The sequence below is a fragment of the Herpailurus yagouaroundi genome, unplaced genomic scaffold (assembly GCF_014898765.1).
Source record: "Herpailurus yagouaroundi ecotype Mexico unplaced genomic scaffold, PumYag 29, whole genome shotgun sequence".
Taxonomy (NCBI): Eukaryota; Metazoa; Chordata; class Mammalia; order Carnivora; family Felidae; genus Herpailurus; species Herpailurus yagouaroundi.
Genome location: NW_024412377.1, coordinates 67,186,824 through 67,203,917, shown reverse-complemented (window position 1 = coordinate 67,203,917; position 17,094 = coordinate 67,186,824). Strand labels below are relative to the sequence as shown.

At 41.0% G+C, this 17,094-nt stretch overlaps 1 non-coding gene across 1 annotated transcript; it reads left to right on the top strand.

The window, feature by feature from the left end:
• The first annotated feature begins 3,135 nt into the window (after positions 1 to 3,135).
• Positions 3,136 to 3,246, top strand: LOC121017217 (U6 spliceosomal RNA). The gene has a single exon (XR_005784671.1). It is a non-coding gene; the product is annotated as a U6 spliceosomal RNA (small nuclear RNA).
• Positions 3,247 to 17,094: the final 13,848 nt, after the last annotated feature.

Sequence of the window (17,094 nt, the reverse complement as noted above, 5' to 3'; positions counted from 1 at the left end):
CGAGATCGTGACCTGGCTGAAGTCGGACGCTCAACCGACTGCGCCACCCAGGCGCCCCAAGAAGGGACTACTTAAATAAATTATGGTATGTCCATTCAATGATACTGATACATACTGATTCCCCCTTTCTTGGACAATCATTCTATAAATGTTGGTTTGTATCATTCCTCTGCCTCTTTTCATATTTTTATCATACTACTATGTATCCATAAATAATACCATTGTTAGGGGTGCCTGGCTGGCTCAGTTGGTACAGTGTGTGACTCTTGATCTTGAGATTGTGACTTCAAGCCCCATGTTGGGCAGAGAGCTTCCTTAAAAAAATTGTATATATAAATATATATATATATATATTTTCCCTCTTCACAACATGTACTTGTAATTTATCTCATGTTAATATAGTAACTGTAGCTCACTTAATTACCTAGAATTTCATTTTTGTAAACCAGTTCATGCCAGTATTCATTGATTCTTTCTCCTTCTTTTTTTAAAGACATGCCTATTTTTTTTAATTTTCTTTATTTATTTTGAGAGAGAATGAGAGCATGTATGAGTGAAGGAGGGGCAGAGAGAGAGAGGGAGAGAGAGAATCCAAAGCAGGCTCTGTGCACTGACAGCATGGAGTCCTATATGGGGCTTGAACTCACGAACTGTGAGATCATGACCTGAGCCAAAATCAATAGTTGGTCGCTTAACCAACTGAGACACCAAGGTGCCCTTCCCATTAAAATCTTAAAATTGAATTTCCTCCCCAAAAGTCAGAAAGTAATTTTGGAGGCACTGAAGTGTCAAGAGTGTCACTATCTATGTGATATGGGAGTTGTAATAAGACGCTTAATGGGCTGAGCCACCCTGGTGCCCCTATTCCTTTTCCTTGTGAGTGTAGAAGGAATACATTTCTGCCCTTCGAGGGTGGGCATGCTGATGTGTTTTGCTTTGTTCTCTGAAATTCGAAAAGGATTTTAAGAGTCTATGTGAGGTTCTTCATGCTCTTCTGGTGCAGTAATTACAGAGACACACACTGGGAGGCTTCTGTCATGAGACAGAAGCAGCTGGAGCACGGAGCCTTCACAGGGAGGACAGCGGATGTCATATGCAAGAAATAAATGTTTGCAGCATTAAGCCACTTTGGGATTCTGATGTTGTTTGTTATCATGACATAATCTAGATCATCCTGACTGATACAGTATACTGTGCAGTCAGTGAAATGAATGAGATTATTACGTATGTACTAAAATGGAAAATTAGATTATTAAGGAGAAAACACAAGGGACATGAATGTAAAGAGAATTATTCTATTTATGATTTTATAAAAATGTTATCTATAGAAAAAGAAAGACTGAGGAACTCTTTCAAATTAAAGGAGACTAAAGGGGCATGACAACTAAATGCAGTGTGTGATCTTGGATTGGATTCTGGAACAGAAAAAAATTCTTTTTCTTCTGCTACAAAAGGCATTAGTGGGGTAATTAGTAAAATTCGAATAAGGTCTATAGATTAGGTAATAATATTAAATTGATATTAATCTCTTGATTTTTATAATTATACTGTGTTTATATTTTAAAAAATTAATGTTTATTTATTTTTGAGAGAGAGAGACAGAGCGTGAGCAGGGGAGAGGCAGAGAGAAAGACACAGAATCCAAAGCAGACTCCAGGCTCTGAGTTGTCAGCACAGAGCCAGATGCGGGGCTCAAACCCACAGACTGGGCTGAGAGATCATGACGTGAGCTGAAGTGGGATACTTAACTGACTGAACCACCCAGGCATCCCTAATTGTACTATATTTATAAAGGAAAATGTTATTTTCAGGAAATACACACTAATGTATTTAGTGGTAAAGGGGCATCATATTTGCAATTCAATCTCACATTGTTCAGAAAAAAAGTATATATGTATATATATATGTGTGTGTGTATACGTGTGTGTATGTGTGTATGAGAGAGAGACTATATATATAGAGAGAGAAAATTATATATATATGAGAGAGAAGGAATAATAAACCAAATATGGCAAAATGCTAATACTTGAGAAATTCAGGTGAAGGGTATGTGTTTTTGGTACTATTTTTGTAATTTTTCTGTAAGTCTGAAATTATCAAAACGAAAAGGCAAAAATATCTCTTTATATATGTATGTACATGTATATATATATATATATATATATACACACACAGAGGGGGATGGGTAGACGGAACTGGATCTCTGGGGCATAAAAGAGACTTTTACTTTTCTTGGGTGCCCTTTCATTCCATTTGAATTCTCCAGAAATGATCCATGCTTGTTATTATTTGCAGATACAAAGTTTTGAGGTGATTTGTTTCTCAGCAGTAGATAACGAATGCACCAGATGACCCCTTGCAAAATGCAAACTGCTGCAGGAGAAAGATGACAGCCCGAGCCACAACCAAAAAAGAGACTTTAACAACATTTAGTTATAGTGTGAAAGAAAATGTCTGAAAACATTAAGCATAATTTTCTTCTTTTACAGTTTAATAGATAAATTTAAATAATTTATTTTTGAGAGAGAGAAAGAGCGAGAGTGAGAGAGTGCATGAGCCGGGAGCGGCACAAAGAGGGGGAGACACAGAATCTGAAGCAGGCTCCAGGCTCTGAGCTGTCGGCACAGAGCCCAATGCGGGGCTCAAACTCACGAACCCGTGAGATTATGACCTGAGCTGAAGTAGGACATTTAACCGACTGAGCCACCCAGGCACCCCATTAAAAAAAAAAAAAAAAAGAAAAATAAGGAAAAGATGGTAGAGGGGACCTGGGTGGTTTGGTCAGTTAAACGTCTAACTCTTGATCTCAGCTCAGGTCTTGATCTCAGGGTGATGAGTTCAAACTCATATTGGGCTCTGTGCTGGGTGTGAAGCCTATCTAAAATAATAATAATAATAATAATAGTAATAATAATGAAAGAAAAGATGGTAATGATGAAACCTGAGTTAGTGGTCTGGAAATGGAAGAAAGATTTCAAAATACAGTGGGGGAAAAAAAGCAATAGAAATGGTGAAAAAATGAAGACATGAAGGGCCGGTATGAGAGATATAACATGTAAATAATAAGATTACCAGAAGGAGAAAAAGGAATGAATGGAGGAGAGGCAACAACTGAATTAAAAAAGGAAGAAAGTCGTGCTCGCTTTGGCAGCACATATACTAAAATTGGAACAATACAGAGAAGATTAGCATGCATGGCCCCTGCGCAAGGATGACACGCAAATTCGTGAAGCATTCCATATTTAAAAAAAAAAAAAAAAGGAAGAAAATCTCTTAGAGCTAAAGAACAATTTGAATTTAAAGATTGAAAGGCTTTCCTGAATTCCAGTCAGACTGATTAACAACAACAACAATAACAACAACAACAACAGATATACCCACTTACACACAAGTATGTTCTGGGAAAATTCCTGAACTCCAAAAGTGAAAGTACTGATTTTATTGTATTTTTTCAAAGTACTAATTTTAGAATCTGTTGGATAGAAAGAAAAATTTACTTAAAAAGGAAAAATATCAGCCTAGCATGAGATTTTGCATTGAAAACCCAAAGTCAGGGGCACCTGGGTGTCTCAGTGGGTTGAGCGGTTGAAGCGTCCAACTTTGGTTCCGGTCATGAACTCATGCTTCAGGAGTTCAAGCCCCACATTAGGCTTGCTGCTGTCAGCGAGGAGCCTGCTTCAGATCCTACATCCCCTTTCTTTCTGACCCTCCCTGCTTGCGTTCTCTCTCTCAAAAATAAATAAACCTTAAAAAACAAACAAACAAACAAACCTGAAGCTCAAGAGAATGAAATAAAATCCACAGACTACCAAGGGAAAACCAAACAAACAAAACAACAAAAAAACCCTACCCAGGGATCTTTACCCAGCTTAAATACTGTTCATTTGTTAGAGTGAAAGAAAGGTCTGTGTGCATCTAGGGAGACTAGGACATCACAGGAGTTCCCATCAGTGAGAGAGACAGCTAGAACCCAGAACAGGGCAAGGGGGCAGCACACCTATTTACTGTGAGGTGTTAGGAATCTGGCCCTGATCCAGAACTTCTTGAGTGTGCATGCAAACTAAAATTAACAACGATGAATATTTAAAAAACAACAGTCGTTTTTTACCAAGATGCAATAATTGAAAAGAACATAATTCCTATGGCTAGTAGCAACAGCAGTGAGTGCAGGAGAGGGCTCGCTCATACACTACATTTGGAACTGTGAATTCAATACGGGCCATTGGCAAAACAATCTGGCAGTGCCTATTAAAATAAAAAATATGCATACCTTTGCCTCAGTAATCTCCTTCCTGCTGGTCCTTAGAAATAAAGGCACTAATACGTAAGTATTATTATTATGTATATTAAGTATATTATTTTATTGCAGCACTTTTTGTAGGGACAAAAAATTGGAAACAAAGCATATAAACCATCACGAAGGAAATAACTGGCTAAATGGTGGTATATTCACATCATGGAATATTAAGCATAGAATATTCTATTCGCAGCATAGAATATTAAGCACTATTATATAGCTAAAAGAATGAGTGAGCTCTCCATCAAATGACTTGCAGAGATTTCCACTATGTATTTTACTAAGAAAGGCAATCCAGAGAATTTTTATAACAATCCTTTTATTTTGTAAAATGGTGAGGAGGAAATCCCCACGTATGTGAGTTTGTCTAATCAAAAGAGTAGGTAGAAGGTGTGGAAGGGCACGCAGAGGTTGTTAACTTGCTCAGAGGAGGGCGATGGAGTTAGCCGGAAGAAGGGAAGAGAGAGGAGGTGAACAGGACCAAGGACATAAGCTTAAGCAATAATTCATGACAGGCAGAGCACCTGTGTAGAGTGGGCTGATGCTTTGCAAATAAAGCTTTCAATTTGTGAAAACTAACATATGTTTTTGTACAGCTTTTATGGTTGTTTTCTAACTATGGAGCTCTGGCAGAATGGGTGTTTTACCCAAATTAGGGATGCATACTATATATTCCAAGTTTAGCAATGCAAATTCTCTTCCGTAGGAAATTAAAAAAACAGACATTAATGTAAGTGCTGAATCAAAGCCAAACCAGCAGTGCTTTTGAAACCTGGCAATCTGCCTGTTGATCATTATTTGATCAGTAGATAATCTTTAAGATTTACATGGTTTTGGGAACTGTAGATACATGGTTCACATACCCTGTTGTCATGAAAACAATGATATGTATACGGGCAAATGTATGGAAATTAACAATCCATTTTTGCATATTAATAATATCATGGCTTAGGCTTTTTAAGCATAAACATTACATACATTATTTATTTCCAGCATGGGTCCTTCATTGATCTGCATGAATTTTTCGTTTTCAAAGTTAGGAAAATTAACTCTTAGAAAATCATTTACTAGTAAAAACAATGAAGCTTTTTAAGTAGTAAAATAGAGGGCACTTAATTTTTTTTCAAGTTTATTTATTTTAAGAGAAAGAGAGAGAGAGACAGAGAGAGAGAGGCAGAGGGGAGGGACAGAGAGAGAGGGAGAGAGAGAATAACAGGGACAGTGATGTCGGGCTCAAACCCACCAACCATGAGGTCATGACCTGAGCTGAAATCAAGAGTGGGGTGTTTAACTGACTGAGCCACCCAGGTGCCCCAGAGGGCACTTAATTTTTGCTTAAACAAAAAAATTTCTCTTTGGGCGCCTGGGTGGGTCAGTCGGTTAAATGTACAACTTCAGCCCAGGTCATTATCGCATGGTTCGTGAGTTCAAGCCCTGCATTGGCTTTGTGCTAACAGTTCAGAGCCTGAAGCCTGCTTCAGATTCTGGGTCTCCCTCTCTCTCTGCTCCTCCCTCACTCATGCTCTGTCTCTCTGTCTCTCAAAAGTAAATAAATGTTTAAAAAATTTTTTTTTAAATTTCTCGTAAGAATATCAACATGAGTGGGGCTCCTGGGTGGCTCAGTAGGTTGGGCATCCAACTTCAGCTTGGGTCATGATCTCACTGCTTGTGAGTTTGAGCCCTGCATCAGGCTCTGTGCTGACAGATCAGAGCCTGGAGCCTGCTTCTGTGTCTCCCTCTCTCTCTGCCCCTCTCCCACTCACACTCTGTCTCTTTCTCTCAAAAATAAATAAATGCTAAAAAAAAAAAAAAAGAATATCAACATGAGTGGTGAAGTTTGATGTATTAACTCTCTTCATGGACATTTGCAATTTTAGAAAGGAAAAGCTTTAGAACAAAGGAGTTTTTCTAACTCCTAGTGAGAAAATAGTAGTCCTTTAATAGTCCTCTAGTAGTATTTCTAACATTAATGAAAATATAGGTTTGGCCCCTAGTGGGCAGGGAGCCTTCTATCATGCAGAGGACTAGAACCAAGAATAGGGCCCTGTTCCTGTCCACCTGGCTCATGCCCTTAAACCTGCTGCACTCCTCAGAGCCCTAGCCAACAAAAGCTAGATGTAGACCCTCCCAGGCTGATTAGAACAACTACCAAAATCTCTTTGTTCTTTTCCAACTTGATTTTTTCTTACTGTCTGTAACCCAGAAAGTTAGAGAAACCCCCTCACCCAAATCTCCCTTCCAATTCCACACCCTTTCCCCAAATTCTGATTCTGTTTAGGACCGTCCAGGCCTGATATTTGGACTTGGCCTCCCAGCTACAATTTGGCTTTCTCCTCTCTCAAATGGTTTTGATCTGGACTCTGCCCATCTCCTTTGCAGGGCCCTACATCAGCCTTAATTATACTGATGGGAAGCTACATCAGATGTTAAATTGTCATCTTAATGTTGCTTAAAGAGTGTTGAGTTGACACGAAGCTTAAGTTGAGTGATGTTTAAAGGTTAAAGATCCTATCAGAGTCGATGTATGGAAGTGCTAACAAGCAGGTCGTCAAGTTAGTTACTCAGTGTGTCTGTAGTCTCTGGGATTTGGACAGGCAGTGCTAGATTCAGCATTTCAGATCTCTCTCAGGCTTTCCCCTCTATGCCTTGTTGACTCATTGTTTTGTTTTGTTTTGTTTTTTAGAGATGTGAATAATATTAGCCAACTGTCTGATTCAGCTCTTCCCACTTGGACCTGTCAGCAGTTTTCTGAAGATATCATATTTCATTCATGGTATATTGATTTAATTATTGTAACTGGAGTATTCTCAAGTTCATCAGATTTCGGAGATTGTTTTGTTCAGGGCCAAAGTAGCAGGGTCTAAAGTCCCATTTCCACCTTCAAGGTAGCCCTCTTGCTTTGGACAATTGCTCAATTCCTGCCAATCATCTCTTGGTCTCTTACAATTTTTTTTTCAGGCTGCTTTTCTCTCCATGCATTATGTAGGACACAGAATGTCCGTGCTTATGTGCCGGCACTCCAGCAAGTTGAGCAGAAAGAAGGTATTTCTTCCCCATTAAGCCCAGCCAACATCCCAGCATTGGGTCTTGGGACTTGGCTTGGGTTCCTAGAGTATCCCTTAAATAATCACTGTGACAAATCCTCTCAGAGACTAGGGGCCAGAATGAAGGGGGTGGGGGTGAGGAATCAAACCCACCCAAACACAGGGGTGAGAGTAGGGGAGGAGTAGCTTCTGAAGGAAAATACCTTCATGCCACCAGAGGGAAATGGATGCTGAGAAGTGAAAACGAAACAAAACAAAACAGATGTTCACTTGCTTGGACATTAGCAAGGACATCACAGAAGAGAAAAGAAAAAAAAATCAACTTTAAAATTAATGCATCCGTATGCATCTAGGTCCATCTCTGCAGAAGGCTGCTACATTGGCTGTCACCCTTCTTAGGCCCCTAGTGGCAGGGGCATCTTTGAGAGAATAGATGATACATGTGGGAATCCCTGACCTTAAACTCTACCCAGGGTGCAGGCCTTCTACTATACCCCCTTTTTTTTCCTTCTAAAAAGAGGGTAACCTTCCTGCCTGCTCCTCTTCCTTTCTCTACCATCATAGCCCTCTTTCTGCAGAGCCTCAACTCTGCTCAAGGGAAGATACAATTCTGCATCGTTCTGCAGAGCTGTTTACCTTTCAGTGGTTTCTAATTCTTCTAATCCTCTAATGGGAAGGCCTTTGATTTTGTATGATCAAAGGCCTATTGAAAAACATTTTTTTTCCAAATCAAAAGAGCAGTCTCAAGCCTTAACTGAGGACTTCCTCAGCCTCTAGATAAGAAGACTGCCTATGTCAGTTTGGACTCCTGTCTGCATAAAAGAGAAAAAAGCCCAATATTGTGGCTTAAACAAGATCGAGGTTTATCACTCTGTCAGTAAAAGAAGCCTAGAAATAGGCCCTCCAGTGTTGGTTTGGCAGCTCCAAGGCCTTCAGAGACCATGGCATCTTCTATTTTGCTTCTCTGCCCAAATGATCAATTGCTGGCCGCAGGAAGGAACAAACAGGAAGGCATGAAGAAATGCCCGCCACTTTTTTTTTTTTTGAGAACTTCCCAGAGGTCCTAGGCTACCCTGTGCTTACATCTCCTTGCCCAAAGATAGTTGCCACAAACCATAAGAGACTCTTAAATATAGAGAACAAACTGAGGGTTGCTGGAAGGGGTGTTGGGTGGGGGGATGGGCTAAATGGGTGATGGCCATTAAGCAGGGCACCTGTTGGGATGTGCCCTGGGTGTTATATGTAAGTGATGAGTCACTAAATTCTATTCCTGAAAGCAATATTATACTATATGTTAACTAACTTGGATTTAAATTAAAAAAAAAGAAAGAAAAAGATAAGTCACAAAGGGAGACTGAGAATGAGATACTAGAGGATAAGAGAAGTAAGGAAGTCAGGAGAGGGGAAAACTCAAAGGAGAGAATGGTCCACAGGGTCAGATATCATGGAGTGATCCTGCAATATAGGCAGAGAAGAAGGTGTGCATTATTTGGTGATTGGAAAGTTAATGATGGCTTTGGTTAGAGCAGTTTCCATTGAGTAGTAGGAAAAGAATGAAGTGCATTGGGGTTGAGGGGTGCATTCATGAAGACTCGGAAATGAATCTGCATAATTTTAAGAAGTTTACATTCAAATAGCAAGAGAGACATAATAGCTAGAAAGGCGAACATAATTTTAGGATCTAGAGAATATTAAGCTAAGTGAAATAAACCAGTCAGAGAAAGACAAATACCATATGATCTCACTCATATGTGGAATTTAAGAAACAAAACAGGGGCGCCTGGGTGGCTTGGTCGGTTAAGCGTCCAACTTCAGCTCAGGTCATGATCTCACGGTCCGTGAGTTCAAGGGTCGCGTCGGGCTCTGGGCTGACAGCTCAGAGCCTGGAGCCTGTTTCAGATTCTGTGTCTCCCTCTCTCTCTGACCCTCCCCCGTTCATGCTCTGTCTCTCTCTGTCTCAAAAATAAAATAAAAACGTTAAAAAAAAATTAAAAAAAAACAACAAAACAGCGAACAAAGGGAAAAAAAAGAGAGAAGCCAAAAAACCAGACTCTTAACCATAGAGAACAAACAGATAATTACCAGAGGGGAGGGGAGTTTGGGGGATGGGTGAGATAAGTGAAGAGGATTAAAGAAAGCACTTGTCATGAGGAGCACTGACTAATATATGGAATTGTTGAGACACCATATTGTACACCTGAAACTCATACAGCACTGTATGTTAGCTACACTGGAATTAAAATTAAATTTAAAAAAAATTAAAAAAGAATAGTTGCCACATGTCTCACATGTAGCTGTGAGAGGGCTAGAAAATATAGGCTTTTCAATGAGCCGTTCAACCTCCAGGAAGGAGGAGAAGCTGTCAATGGTATTATCTTCCGGCCATCAAAGTGGCTGACACCGACTGCCTTGCCTCCCCATCATGGGGCTTGGACTCTGTAATTCCAAGACGCCTCTTTGCTATCCTGTGCATTGCTCACAATCCCTTCTATGAGGTTATATTCTGCTAGATCATCTACGGTACCTAACGTTTAGTCAAGTACAATTTTAGGATTATGTCATGTGGTACGTTTGACAGCTCTGAAAAATAGGTTTGGGTTACTTTAAGATATTGCGGTGAAGTTTCTAAGCAAAGCTGAAAGGAAGGGGTGTAGAAGTCACAGAAAGGTCTTCATTTGGAAGATATTGTAAATATTTGACACCCAAGCAGAACATGCTGGTTACAAAAGGGCAACATGAAGGATCTTCGTGGTGATGAAAATGTGGTGTGTCCTGACCGTGTCATGTCAGTATCCTGGTTGTGATAAGATGCTATAGTTTTGTTAAGATGTTACCATTGTGGGAAACTAGGTAAAGGGTAAATCAGATCTCTCTTCTTACAACTAGATGTGACACTACAGTTTCTTCAAAATAAAAGTTTAATTTTACAAAAATCAACATTATTTCATTGTAAACTATATCTCAATAATTTTTTTTAGAGCCAACTGCATTTCAAACTGGTATATTTATTTTTTTTCAATATATGAAATTTATTGTCAGATTGGTTTCCATACAACACCCAGTGCTCATCCCAAAAGGTGCCCTCCTCAATACCCATCATCCACCCTCCCCTCCCTCCCACCCCTCATCAACCCTCAGTTTGTTCTCAGTTTTAAGAGTCTTTTATGCTTTGGCTCTCTCCCACTCTAACCTCTTTTTTTTTTTCCTTCCCCTCCCCCATGGGTTCCTGTTAAGTTTCTCAGGATCCACATAAGAGTAAAAACATGTGGTATCTGTCTTTCTCTGTATGGTTTATTTCACTTAGCATCACACTCTCCAGTTCCATCCACATTGCTACAAAGGGCCATATTTCATTCTTTCTCATTGCCACGTAGTACTCCATTGTGTATATAAACCACAATTTCTTTATCCATTCATCAGTTGATGGACATTTAGGCTCTTTCCATAATTTGGCTATTGTTGAGAGTGCTGCTATAAACATTGGGGTACAAGTGCCCCTATGCATCAGTATTCCTGTATCCCTTGGGTAAATTCCTAGCAGTGCTATTGCTGGGTCATAGGGTAGGTCTATTTTTAATTTTTTGAGGAACCTTCACACTGTTTTCCAGAGTGGCTTTACCAGTTTGCATTCCCACCAACAGTGCAAGAGGGTTCCCGTCAAACTGGTACATTTAAAATGACATGTTTAGTATGCAGTTTTGACTATTCTTATCAAATTCTTTTTCAAATATTAAAGAAACAAGGAGGCAAAGTCAGTTGAATTCTCAGTAAGAAGGTCTCAATTTTTTTAAACTTTTTATTATGAACATTTGAAAATACATACAAAAGAATATAATTAAACTCCATCTACTCATCATCCAATTCAACAATTACCACCCTGTTGTTAGTCTTACTTTATCTATTTGCCTTGCAATTTTTCCCCGGTCGATTATTTTAAAGCAAATCCCAGACATTATATTATTTTACCCTTAACTAAGTCTATTTTTAAATCCAGTGATCCTAAGCACAATGAACAAAGGAAATAAAACTCCACAATTTCACATTTCTAAAGCCAGCAATTTTCACACACTGAAAAAAAAATGTGTAGTTACTGATTCCTGGAAACGGAAGTAAGAATGTAGATAGACACAGATAAAGCTACAGAGCAGGGATACAGAGCATGACAAGCAAAATAATGCCCCCGAAATGTCCATCCTAATCCCTGGAATCTATAAATATGTTACCTTAACGGAAAAGGAGAAAGAAAGTTGCAGTTGAAATGAAGGTTCCTAATTGGCTGACTTTAAGATAGGGAGATTGTCCTGGGTTATCCGGATGGGCCCAAAGTAATCACAGGGTTCCTTAAAAATGAAAGAAGAGGGGTGCTTGGGTGGCTCAGCTGGTTAAGCATTGGACTCTTGATTTCTGGTCAGGTCATGGTCTCATGGCTCATGGGGTTGAGCCCCGAGTTGGGCTCCACACTGATAGCACAAAACCTGCTTGGGATTCTCTCTTGCTCTCTCGCTCTCTCTCTCTGCCCCTCCCCTACTCTCTCTCTCTCTTTCCCTCTCAAAATAAATAAATAAATAAACATTTAACAAAAATGGAAGAGGAAGCAGAGGTGAGTCACAGGGAGATGGGACTATGAAGAAAGGTCAGAGTGGTGTGATGTAAGAGGAATCGACTTGCCACTCCTGGCTTGGAAGATGAAGGAAAGGGAGCAGGAGCCAAAGAATGTAGATGGCCTCTGGGATCTAGAAAAAGCAATGCCCTAGAGGCCCCAGTAGAGAAGACAACCCTGTTGATGTCTTGATTTTAGTCCAGTGCAATCTGTGTGGGGCTTTTCACCTAGAGAACTTTAAGATAGTACATTTGTATTGTTTAAGCCACCAAATCTGTGGTAATTTGCTAAGGCTGCAATATCAAAGTGAGGTCCAGAGTGAAAGGGTGTCACCATTTGACAGAGCTACCATGACTGTTCAATTAGAGGCCACCTTTAATGGGGGAGGTTTTGTTATGCGGGAAAGGGTTTCTTCAGAGATCTGAGTCATTTAACCAGTAAATAATGTAATTACGCCAATACCTTAGAAATATGATCCTGTGTATAGCAAAAGCCCCATTTTTTAAGTCCTGCCCTTGGACTAAAAACATGAGTCAGCAGTGCGCTATAAAATTTTAAAATGCAAAAAAGGAATGTACACCCTCTGCTGGTGGATATAAAGCAGACTTTTCATGTTTTGGATTTGGTTTCCTGTATATTCTGGGAAGAGTGAAGACTACCCAGGCCTATCTGGGGGGGCCTGTCTGGACTCACTGCACTATGAACCCCATGTAGACTGTAGAACACCCTATGGGGGCCAACCTGAGCTGATTATTTTCAGAGTGAGTGTTTGGAGAAGTTATTTCTCTGGATCTGTTTGTTCCTTCGACAGAAACTTTTTAAAACTTTTTTTTTTAATGTTTATTTATTTTTGAGGGGGAGAGAGAGAGAGAGAGCGCGAGCAAGCAAGCAGCAGAGGAGGGGCAGAGAGAGAGAGAGGGAGGGAGACACAGAATTCGAAGAAGGCTTCAGGCTATCAGCACAGAGCTTGTTGTGGGACTTGAACCCACAAACTATGAGATCATGACCTAAGTCAGAGTCGGAGGCTTAACCAACTGAGCCACTCAGGGGTCCTCAACAGAAACTTGTTTTAAAGAATTCAGTATAAGAGATGCTATGAGACAAACATGTTTTCCCAGTTAAGATGCTTACAAGGTCATTTAAACAAACAAAAAAAAAAAAACCCAGCCTCCAGCATGCTTTCTCAACCGTAACATTTATTCAAAGACTCAACATAGTAATTAGTGTGTTAGTTACTTAGTTTCTGAAATCATAGTAAAAAATAATCCCTTCATCCATGACAAAGAATTAATATAAAATAGTTTTTAAGAACTGTTATAGAGATTATATTTCTGATTGTTAAACATTAAGAAATTATTTATTTGAAAAAAAGAAATATCCTGAAACAATTTTCTTTTTCCTGATTTGTTCCTCATGCAAAAGAAGGTTATTTACCAGTGGATTAAGTTTTCTCATTTGGGTCTGAGAACTTCATTCCCTGTCCCTGCCCTTTCAGCTGCCTTCTTCCATTCTGGGCAAACCTGTCAAAGCATGGAGGTTAGACATGACAGAGGAGCAGGAAGGGGAGGGCGAAAGAAAAGGAAGAGGTTCTAAAGTTCTAGAGTGTAGAATTCTTTTATATATACATTTGCACGCAATATGTTTATACTTAACATACATAGTTACATATGACATGTATTTACATTATTTATATTTATTACATTATTATACATTGTATTATATACATTATATATGGTTATATACTATATTTTACATAGATAGACAAATAGAGCAAGTAAGCTCTGTATTAATCAGGACTCTTTAATGAGAGTAACAAAAACCCATCTAAGCTAGAATGAGTTCATCTTTTCCAACAGCAGATTTACTTTGTTTAAAAAGAGATTCACACTCATAATAGGATTTTGCATCCCATCACTTCCTCCTCCTCGGTAACCTTGGCATATATGTGGTGATAACTTACTCGTTGGCCTAGACATCAGTTAGCAAATCTTTATAGAGTGCCCATCACACAAGGACACTCTAGGCACTGGGGATTCAATGCATAACTTAGAGAAAAGATCCCTGCTTTCTTGTAACTTACACTATAGTAAGGGAGAGAGAAAAAATGGATTGAGAAAATTTCAGATTGAGGAAGCTATTTAGATGAGTGGTCTGAGAAGAATTTCTGAAGAGGTGATGTTTAAGCTGTAGAGACAGCACAAAAAGGAGGGTATTGCAGAGGAGGTGGGCAGCATTCCAGGCAGAAGGAATGGTCTGTAGAAAGAGCTTGGAGTATGTAATGGATTGCAGGGAGACTACTGTGGCTCAAATGTAGTGAGAGATGAAGATGGGATGTGAAAGGAAGGTAGAGTGAGTGACGGGCAGGTGCCCCATCATGTAAAGTCTCTCAAGCCATGGCACACAAAGTGGATTCTACACTGAGGGTCATGAAGATTTTCAAGTTAATGTTTTGAGATGATCACTCTTGCTGCTTGGTGGAGGATGGATTGCCACAGGGACAGGAGACATTTAGGAGCCTGTGGAAGTAGTCCAGCTGAGCTTGAGATGGCTTGGATTAAGGTGGGGAAAGCTGAGATGGAGAAGAGGGAATGGGTCTTGGAGGTAGACTGGCCAGGACTCATCAGTGGTTTGCATGTGTGCCTGTGTGAGAAAGATAGGAATTAAAGTTCACTCTTAGGTTTCTGGTTGGAGCCACTGGATGCCTAATGGAACATGTCAATTGAAATGATTTGGGCCAGGGGCACCTGGGTGGCTCAGTCGGTTAAGCGTCTGCTCTTGATTTCAGCTCAGGTCATAATTTCATGAACCATGGGATGGAGCCCTGCATTAGGCTTTGCACTGACAGTGTGGAGCCTCCTTGGGATTCTGTCTCTCAAAATAAATAAACAGTAGGGCACCTAGGTGGCTCAGTCTGTTAAGTGTCCAACTTTGGCTCAGGTCATGATCTCTCGGTTCATGAGTTTGAGCCCTACATCAGGCTCTCTGCTGACAGCACAGATCCTCTGTCTCCCTCGCTGTCTGCCCCTCCCTCTCTCTCTCTCTCAAAAATAAACACTTAAAAATAAATAAATAAATGAATGAATAAATAAATACATAAAAATTGTTTTTTTAAAAAAAGGAAAGACATGATTTGGACCAAAGTAAAAGAAAGCTTTGGCTGAAACAAAAAGACTCATAAGGGTTCATGTAAGTTCAGAGGTAGGACAGGCTTCAGGGTTCATTGTCTGGCTCCCGGTTAGAGATCTAGGTGTGACTTTTCAGGCCTAACTGTAGGCAAACACAAAAGCTCTACTTGACAAGTCTCCCAGGGAATGGCTGCCCTCCCCACGCAGACTTGGTGGGCAGCCAGTGCACTGCAGTCTCTAGGGGGCGCTGCAGTCAGGGACTCGGGCCCCTCTGACTCCCGTGCCATGAACCTCTGCATTCCTAGCCCTGGGGCCTCCACTCCTATCTCTTTAGCTGAGGCCTTGGCGGAGGTCTTCTTTGGTCTCCTCTGCTGACGCCACCTTCTGGGGGAAGGAGGAGTACTTTCCCACTCCTAGCCCTTCCCCTCCCTCTCTGTCCAGGGCCCACAAAACTGCCAGAGCCTTTTGTTCAGTGAGACCACCCCCCTGACCCTTGACCTCCACCTGACCCTTGACTCTGTTCCATGGGAGAGTGAAGCCGAAGGAGTCACTGCTTTCTCTGGTTTTAGCCATCCAGGTAAGTGATTAAAGGCTTCACTCTTTCATTTTTGGCTTGTTGATTTAATTGGCTACTCTGACACCTGACAACTCTGGCCCCCACCTGGAGCCAGGTGCTTGAACAAGCGCTCTCTCTCTCTCTCTTTCTCTCTCTCTCTCTCTCTCTCTTTCTCTCTCTCTGTCTCTCTCATTCCTCCCCCACACCTACCCCCAGGCCAGGTCAACTGAGCTCTTGACCGCTCTGCCTCCTTTTCTCTTCAGGTCTTTCAGCTTTGCCCTCCTCCTTGTGTCAGCTTTATCCTCAGGATGACGGTCACCAGCTAGACCCAAGACCCGACCTGTACCGCTCACCCGCTTGTACCCACCAACCTTCGTTCCACATTTTTCCTTAAGTTCTTCTTTCCAGCTTATCTCTTAACACAGGCAAAAGACCTGAGGGCATAGCATCCCTGAAAGAAACTAAAGCCACTCTTCAAACAATTTCTGCTTGCAAGAAGAGTGCCGCTGGCCCAGGCCATCCAGACCAACTGGAATGTAACCCCCCGCTCACAGGTGCGCAGATGGACCTTGGAGACACTGACAGTTACCTTTCTCTCATTATTATACTAAAATCTCCACCCAAGGAGAAGCACAAGCCTCATTGTCATAACCTGCAATGTATGTATAGATAGGCATGTTTCCTTAGGGTGTGTGTAGGACGCCCACCTCTACATATGGTGACAAGGCTCCCCTTCCTGACTATTCATCCTAACCCTAAATAAAAGGAGCCCATTCAGACTTGCTCCAGGAGTCATGGCTTTGGAAGTTATTCCCATGATCTCCTTACTTGCCGCAAATATAGTTTACTCTGTGTGACAACTCCACCTGCTGTAGTTTCTATGACTCACCAAGGAGTGAACTCACATGAGTTTGGGTACAGTTCCACATATCATATCCTGACTCGATGACGTTTCATTAAAAAAGAGAGACTTTTGGGGCGCCTGGGTGGCGCAGTCGGTTAAGTGTCCGACTTCAGCCAGGTCACGATCTCGCGGTCCGGGAGTTCGAGCCCCGCGTCAGGCTCTGGGCTGATGGCTCAGAGCCTGGAGCCTGTCTCCAATTCTGTGTCTCCCTCTCTCTCTGCCCCTCCCCCGTTCATGCTCTGTCTCTCTCTGTCCCAAAAATAAATAAACGTTGGAAAAAAAATTAAAAAAAAAGAGAGACTTTTACATCTTAAGGATGTAAGCAGGAGTCCTAAGATTCACAGAATGGTTGCTAACAAGGGATGTAATCTGATGATTCACTGAGGCCAACCAGAGCCAAATCCTGGAGCCAAGAGTGCGCTGGTTTTCTGCACAGCCACACATGCTCCATGTGAAACTGAGGACTGCATGTCTGAATCATGATTCTGTTCAGAAATATTAAGAGGTGAATTCAAACACAGACTGATACATAATTTGCCATGTGCCCCTCATGAAAATATGGACTTCC